Source organism: Bos indicus, chromosome 23, assembly GCF_029378745.1.
Source record: "Bos indicus isolate NIAB-ARS_2022 breed Sahiwal x Tharparkar chromosome 23, NIAB-ARS_B.indTharparkar_mat_pri_1.0, whole genome shotgun sequence".
In the NCBI taxonomy this organism is placed as follows: Eukaryota; Metazoa; Chordata; class Mammalia; order Artiodactyla; family Bovidae; genus Bos; species Bos indicus.
This window is the reverse complement of record NC_091782.1, coordinates 50,675,664-50,682,710: the sequence shown is the minus strand read 5'-3', so window position 1 is coordinate 50,682,710 and position 7,047 is coordinate 50,675,664. Positions and strand designations below refer to the sequence as shown.

The following is a 7,047-nucleotide window of genomic DNA, read 5'->3' as shown; positions in this document are numbered from 1 at the left end:
TATCCTGAGAGATTTTCCTCTAAAGAAATGATATTCAGGGGAATGTTTGCCAGTTTCTCTCTAGATAGAGGTCTTAAGGCCATGACACAGACTGACAAGAAACTGGAAACTCCAAATCAAAACTGGCACCTTGCCCCTGATTTGCATCAGCAAGCTGAGAATGAGTTGTCAGATGCAGCTTTCCCCTGCTTTCAATTATTTTATCAGGTAAACGGTGTTCTCTGGGGAAAATAAATAAAAACAAGGGACATTCATCAGTTCACATGTTAAGTTGCTTTTAAATGTTGATACACACATATATATAATACGTATTTATATTTTAGGGACTTCCCAGGTGGCTCAGTGGTAAAGAATCCACCTGCCATTGCAGGAAACATAGGAAACATGGGTTCGATCCCTGAGTAGGGAAGATCCCCTGGAAAAGGAAATGGCAACCCACTCACTCCAGTATTCTTTGACGGGGAAGCCTCATGGACAGAGGAGCCTGGAGGGCTACAGTCCATGGGGTCGCAAAGAGCTGGGCACGACCGAGCACAGCACACATTTATGCACATAGAGAGAGAGAGACACAAGAAACAGAGAGAGAGCCGGAGGGGCAGGGACAGAGAGGAGAGACGCTGCCAATCCGGCCAGCAGTGGGGCATGCGTGTGCCACAAAGATGACCCTGAAGGGACGTTCAGACCAGGCGCTCCGTGGGGCGTGCATGTGCCACAAAGACGACCCTGAAGGGACGTTCAGACCAGGCGCTCCAGCAATGTTCCTGGGTTGCAGAGAAAACCAAGAAACCAAAGACAGATACATAAATACATACATAAATAACAAACCCCTTGCAAACATAACAGATGTATGTCATGTTCAAGTACGCGGCCATCCAGGAAACTTTAGTTCAGCTCCTCCGAACATAACAAATGGCTTTTTTGTTTTGCTTTGTCATTTGTTTCTCCCTAATGCAGACAAGAAAAATATTCTTGAAAAGCAGCTATTAATGGATAGTGACAAGTGGTTTCCTGTGGTCTAAGAAAAAGCCATCAATTACTGCCTTTTACACTCTTAAATTCCAGAGGCAGAGGAAGTTCAATAACGCTGCACTGGCTTCATGGTTATTGACTGAAGAAAAGGAATCGTAAGATAAAACTTTTTTTCCGTTTTAAATGAAGTTATAAATAATTTTAAAACTTGAAGAGTACAAAATTTCAGGGAATCTCCAAGCTTCCACTTGGCTCCCTATATTCCTGTGGACAAAACAGAAGGACAGAAATAGAACGTGGACTTTTCCCAGGAGGTCAGTAATCCAGCTCCTTGGAGACCCTTGCTTCCCTGGTGGCTCAGCTGGTAAAGAATCCACCTGCAATGCGGGAGACCTGGGTTCAGTCCCTGGATTGGGAAGATCTGCTGGAGAAGGGAAAGGCTGCCCACTCCAGTATTCTGGCCTGGAGAATCCCATGGACTGTATATGCCCTGGGGTCACAAAGAGTCCGACATGAGTGAGCAACTTGTTTTAGTTTTCAGCATGGAGACCCTGAATCAGGCACTTGCACTCCATACCCGACGCCCAGCTCCATTCCTGCTCTGGGGGCCTCCTGAAGATGCTTTCTGGGATCCAGACTCTAATTTCATGCAGACAGGGCAGAACCCAGGGGCTACAGTGAGCATCTTGGGGAGAAAGAGCTGGAATTTTAGAAAGTGACATTCAGAGATGGGCACTTAATTCTTCCCCTTCTTTCTTCCCATCACCACTGCTTCCATCGTCAGCTCCCAGGACTTTAGGCCCAACCTCCCACCTCCGTCTACACCTGCCTCTGTGTCTTCTCACGGCCCAAAGCTATCAATAACTGTAACAGCTTCAAACGTGGCCCCTCGCTGGGAATTTTAACCATAGCAGGAGAAAGCAAAGGCATTTCTATCTTTGGAATTTAAGGAGAAGGGAGAGGGGCAGAGGGAGAAAAGAGAAGGCTTGCAGGGGAGAGTGAAAAGCTGAAAGGAAGCCACCAAAGTGGAGGAGCACGAACGGGTGTCCACGTGGCTGTAGCTGCTCCTGTTCCGGAAGGAGCCGGGCCTCCCCCTCCAGGGATGTGCCCCCAGGCGCCTCCTGGAGGAGCGCTTGCCCACGCGGCCACAGCCTTCACTCCACCCTGGAGACTCCAATTTCTTCTTTGTCTTGGCACTTATCACCGCCTGAAATTGTGTCTTGTCTTTCTTTCCTTGTTTCTTATCTGTCTCCCTCACTGTCTATGAGGTAGAGTCTTTTGCTGGTTTACTGTCGACTCCCCAGTGGCTGGACCAGTACCTGGGACACAGTAGGTGCTCAGTAAATACTGAGTTCAGGAGTAAATGATGGAGCAGGTGGATGGGTGGAGTCTGGTTTCTGCAAGCCACCTGCCTCGATACCAGCTCCCAGGGAAGCACCTGCTGGGCCCAGAGGCCTGGAGCTGAGATAAACCACAGATCTGGTTTGCCCAGGGCTTTGGGGCTTCTTGGGAGGCAAGACCTTCAGTGCTAAAGCTGAGAAAGCCCTAAGCAAACTGGGGTACGTTGTCAGTCTAACTAGAGACTCCTAAAAGTCAGAGTTTACATGAGAGGAGCGTGAAGTCAGTGTTTACCCTTTCAAGGTCACCTCCGAGAGGAGCGTGAAGTCAGTGTTTACCCTTTCAAGGTCACCTCCGACTGGCTTGTTGCCTGACTGAAGGTCATTGCTCCTTTCAAGATCTGTGATGCCCACCTCTTCCTTGTGGTTTTCAGTCATCACTTCTGTTTTCATTGGTGCTGTGATGCTGCTGCTGCTGCTGCAAGTCGCTTCAGTCGTGTCCGACTCTGTGCGACCCCATAGACGGCAGCCCACCAGGCTCCCCCGTCCCTGGGATTCTCCAGGCAAGAACACTGGAGTGGGTTGCCATTTCCTTCTCCAATGCATGAAAGTGAAAAGTCAAAGTGAAGTCTCTCAGTCGTGTCCGACTCTTAGTGACCCCATGGACTGCAGCCTACCAGGCTCCTCCATCCATGGGATTTTCCAGACAAGAGCACTAGAGTGGGGTGCCATTGCCTTCTCCAGTGATGCTGCTAATCCTGAATAACCTCTAGCCAATATTTTTCCCCCACACCCACCACCCACACCTTAACTGTACTTTCAGAAATTAACCATTCCCGAATTATCTAAAGTTGTTGTTGTTCAGTCGCTAAGTCACGTCTGACTCTTTGCCACATCATGGACTGCAGCACCCCCGGCTTCCCTGTCCTTCACTATCTTCCAGAGTTTGCTCAAATTCATGTCCCTTGAGTCAGTGATGCTATCTAAGCATCTCGGCCTCTGCCACCCCCTTCTCCTCCTGCCTTCAATCTCTCCCAGCATCAGGATCTTTTCCAGTGAGTCGGCTCTTTGCATCAGGGGGCCAAAGTATTGGAGCTTCAGCTTCAGAATCAGTCCTTCCAATAAGTGTTCAGGGTTGATTTCCTTTAGGACTGACTGGTTTGATCTCCTTACAGAGAAGAGGAAGCCACTAATTTCCATTGGGACTCTGACATGAGGGGGGAAAAAGAAAGTATAAAAAATAAGCATTATGAGGAATCAATAATATGCAGAGAAAATGAACATCTATAAGCCTCAGTTTTCCATCTAAGAAACTAAGGCCAGCTCTCAGGGCTGTTATAAGAAGCAACTAAGAATATTTGCTTAGGGCTGTTTGTTAGCATATCAAAAGCACTCAGCAAATTTTTGCATTGTCATTTTAGGCATTGTTCTTCATAACAGGACCAACCAGGAAGAGGGAGATTTAAACTTCAACCATACACCAAGCACTGTTTTCTTTATTATTGTATGTTAGGGCTTTGAGTAATACCCTTAACAATCTCTATGTTTTGAGATTTAGTGGTTAAGTCTGATGTCTGTTTGGGGGCAGGTTAAGTGAAGGGTCTTCCCAGGTGACACTGGTGGGAAAGAATCTGCTTGTCAAGGCAAGAGAGGCTAGAAATTGAGGTTCAGTCCCTGGGTCAGGAAGATCCCCTGGAGAGGGGCATGGCAACCCACTCCAGTGTTCTTGCCTGGAAAATCCCATGGATGGAGGAGCCTGGCAGGCTACGGTCCGTGGGGTCGCAAATGAGTTGGACAAGACTGAGTGACTAAACAACAAGAAAATGGGAAGTGGTGGTTATTTGTGCATATCTTTGTAGATATGCAGGAACCACTCCCAACACACACACATACCTACACCAGAGGGATAAGGCTCACCTCCTTTTGGTACTAGGCTGCTGAAATACACAAGAAATCAATGGGCAACAAAATGGAAACAATTTTGAACTCAAGATAAATGTTCTCCTTTTTCCGATTTAATGGCGTGTGACCTATCTGCAGACCTTGCATGAAAAGGCACCACTAAGAACATCCCCAGGGGCTGCATAAGCAAGGAGTCTGCACATTAAGAGCAAGAAAGATTTCTTTTCTCATTAAAAGAAAAAAGGTACATTTAGATTTACAGTACCAAGGAAAGTGCCAGCAAGGAAATGAGAATTCCATAATGAAATAAGACAATTTAAGAAAGACAGAGCGTGGGCAGAGCACTCAGCTTATTCCAAAGCACATGAAAACACACACACTCACACAAATACACACACACATACACATATACACACACATATACACACATACACACGCACATACATATACACACACATACACATATACACACACACACATATACACACATACACACGCACATACATATACACACACATACACATATACACACACACATATACACACATACACACGCACATACATACACACACATATGCACATATGCACACACGCATATACAAACACGGAAATGCTGTGCACATAACTTTCTAAGAAAACTGAGAACAAAGAAGGAATATTCAGGAAAACAGTGACCACTTACGTTTCTAAGAGCAGGACCAAAATTAAATCACTTTGTAGTGTATTAAATGGTGTGTGTGCGTGCATAGTTGGGTCCAGCTCGTTGCAATCCCATGGACTGTAGCCCACCAGGCTCCTCTGTCCATGGGATTCTCCAGGCAAGAATACTGCAGTGGGTTGCCATTTACTCCTCCAGGGAATCTTCCCAACCCAGGGATTGAACCCGCGTCTCCTGCACTGGCAAGCAGATTCCTTACCACTGTGCCACCGGGAAAGCCTTGTATTAAGTAGGATTTCCCCCAAATTCACACCTACTCAGAACCCCAGAACGTGTCCTTATTTGGAAATGGGGTCTTTGCAGATGTAGTCAGTTCAGCATCTCAAGATGAAATCTTCCTGGACTTAGGTACCCAAACGGGAGAAAGGAGAGGGCGATTCGGACAAGGGGACACATAGACACACACGTTGACACACGGCCATGGGAAGGTGAAAGCAAAGATCAGAGCAGCTTCCAGGGAACAGGGAACTGCAAACCTCTGGAAGAAAAGTAGTGGAAACAGTCGCTCAGCCACGTCTGAGCCTTCGCCACCCCATGGACCACACCCGCCCGTGCGGCCCTGTCAACAACACCTTGCTCTCAGATTTCTAGCCTCCAGACTCGTGAGGAAACGTTCCTTTGTTGTCAGCTGCCCAGTTTGCAGCAGGCTGTTACAGCAGTTCTCGGAATCTGATACACGTGCTCACGTTCTTCCCCTAGTTTATACAGCAGGAGCTCAGTAAGTACTGCTTGCGGAACAAGTCATCTCAATGAATCTGCTCAGCACCACGATACACACACTGTGGTCTTGTCTCAAAGTGAAGACCCAGCACTGCACGCTTCCTGTTTTAAATTTTGCAACCGGGGTGTTTCACGTAGAATGAGCACGGAACTCAGAGTCCGGAACAGTCAGGCTGAGATTGACGCGCCTGCTAATCAGACCTGGCACTCTGTTTCCAAACCGCTCATTCCCGCAGAAGTCACCGAGTGATTAGCCCGACAGGAGACGGGTGCGAACACCACAGGGACGCATGTGTTACCCTCATCTGTGTCAAGCAGGGCCCTGTTAGGGCGCGCCAGGACCGATCTCGGCAATGGTGTCGGCGCAAGCGCAGGCCTTGGGTCAGCCAGCCAGCCATCCGGGGTAGAACCTAACAGCTTGGCACCCGTTCGCCGTTCTGTGTCAGAGCGGGGGAGGGCTGCCCGCACAAGGGAGGCAGGGGGTCTACTGAGAATGAGGCGTCTCCATTTCCTGAGGGGCTGGAGGGGGGCAAGGAGGAAGAGGAAGTGGACAAAGTGTGTGTCGCAACACCCAGGGCAGAGTGTCACCTGGAAGGAGTCGGTCAGCCTCGCTCTGCTTCGGGGCGCCCTGCCCGGGGAAGGGTCGGGATATCGTTCATCCCGAGTGTTGAGTGACACCGCGGAGGTTCTTCTCTTCTGTGTTTACTGCTGGTGAAGCTGTGGACTCTGCATCCGGGCTGCTCTTCCTGCTTCCTTTCCGACACCATGCTATTTGCTTCATCGCTCTGCAAGCCTGATATGGGCACAGCTGTAGCTGATTCTTCTTCTTCTTCTCCACTTACCCCTCTGCTCTTGGCCTTCCTCCTGGGCTCCCAGGCATTTCCTCCCGCGGGTTGCATCAGCCAAGCCCTTCTTGCTGGAGCTTGTGTTTATGTTGGGGGGAGGATGCAGGGTGGGAGCAGGGAGAAGGCAGCTCAGGGTATTCACTCCCTCCCTGAGGGCCCGCCAGGCCTCTACTGGGCCACAGCTCAGTGTCTCTACAGTCACAGCTGCTCGATCACCTCTCCCGAGTCTAGGGCTCTGCAGGTCCTTCAGGCCTGGGGCTGGAAACTGCTTTCCGCTCATACATGAGCCCCTGAGCGCTAGCCGATACCTTTGGCTTCCTCAGCTCTGCGCCCACACCTGTAAACAGTGCTTCCCTTACACCCCTTTTCATTTAAACCTGGGAAACAGGTGCAAATACTAATCATGGTTTCCGTGTATAATACTCTGCCTAGCTATATGCATTAAACACACACGGCATCTCGTGTTATATGCAGAGTACAGCTTCAGAGTAAGACATCCTCAAGTCGGCAGGCATGGCAGTGATTGCTCTGTTTGTTTGGATCATTTAGTTTCTGT

At 48.9% G+C, this 7,047-nt stretch overlaps 1 long non-coding RNA gene across 1 annotated transcript; it reads right to left on the bottom strand.

The window, feature by feature from the left end:
* Positions 1-258: 258 nt before the first annotated feature.
* LOC139178914 (uncharacterized) lies at positions 259-6,464 on the bottom strand. The gene is made up of 2 exons (XR_011563327.1): positions 6,235-6,464; positions 259-761 (listed from the first exon to the last, which is right to left on the bottom strand). It is a non-coding gene; the product is annotated as an uncharacterized lncRNA (long non-coding RNA).
* Between the last annotated feature and the right edge of the window lie 583 nt (positions 6,465-7,047).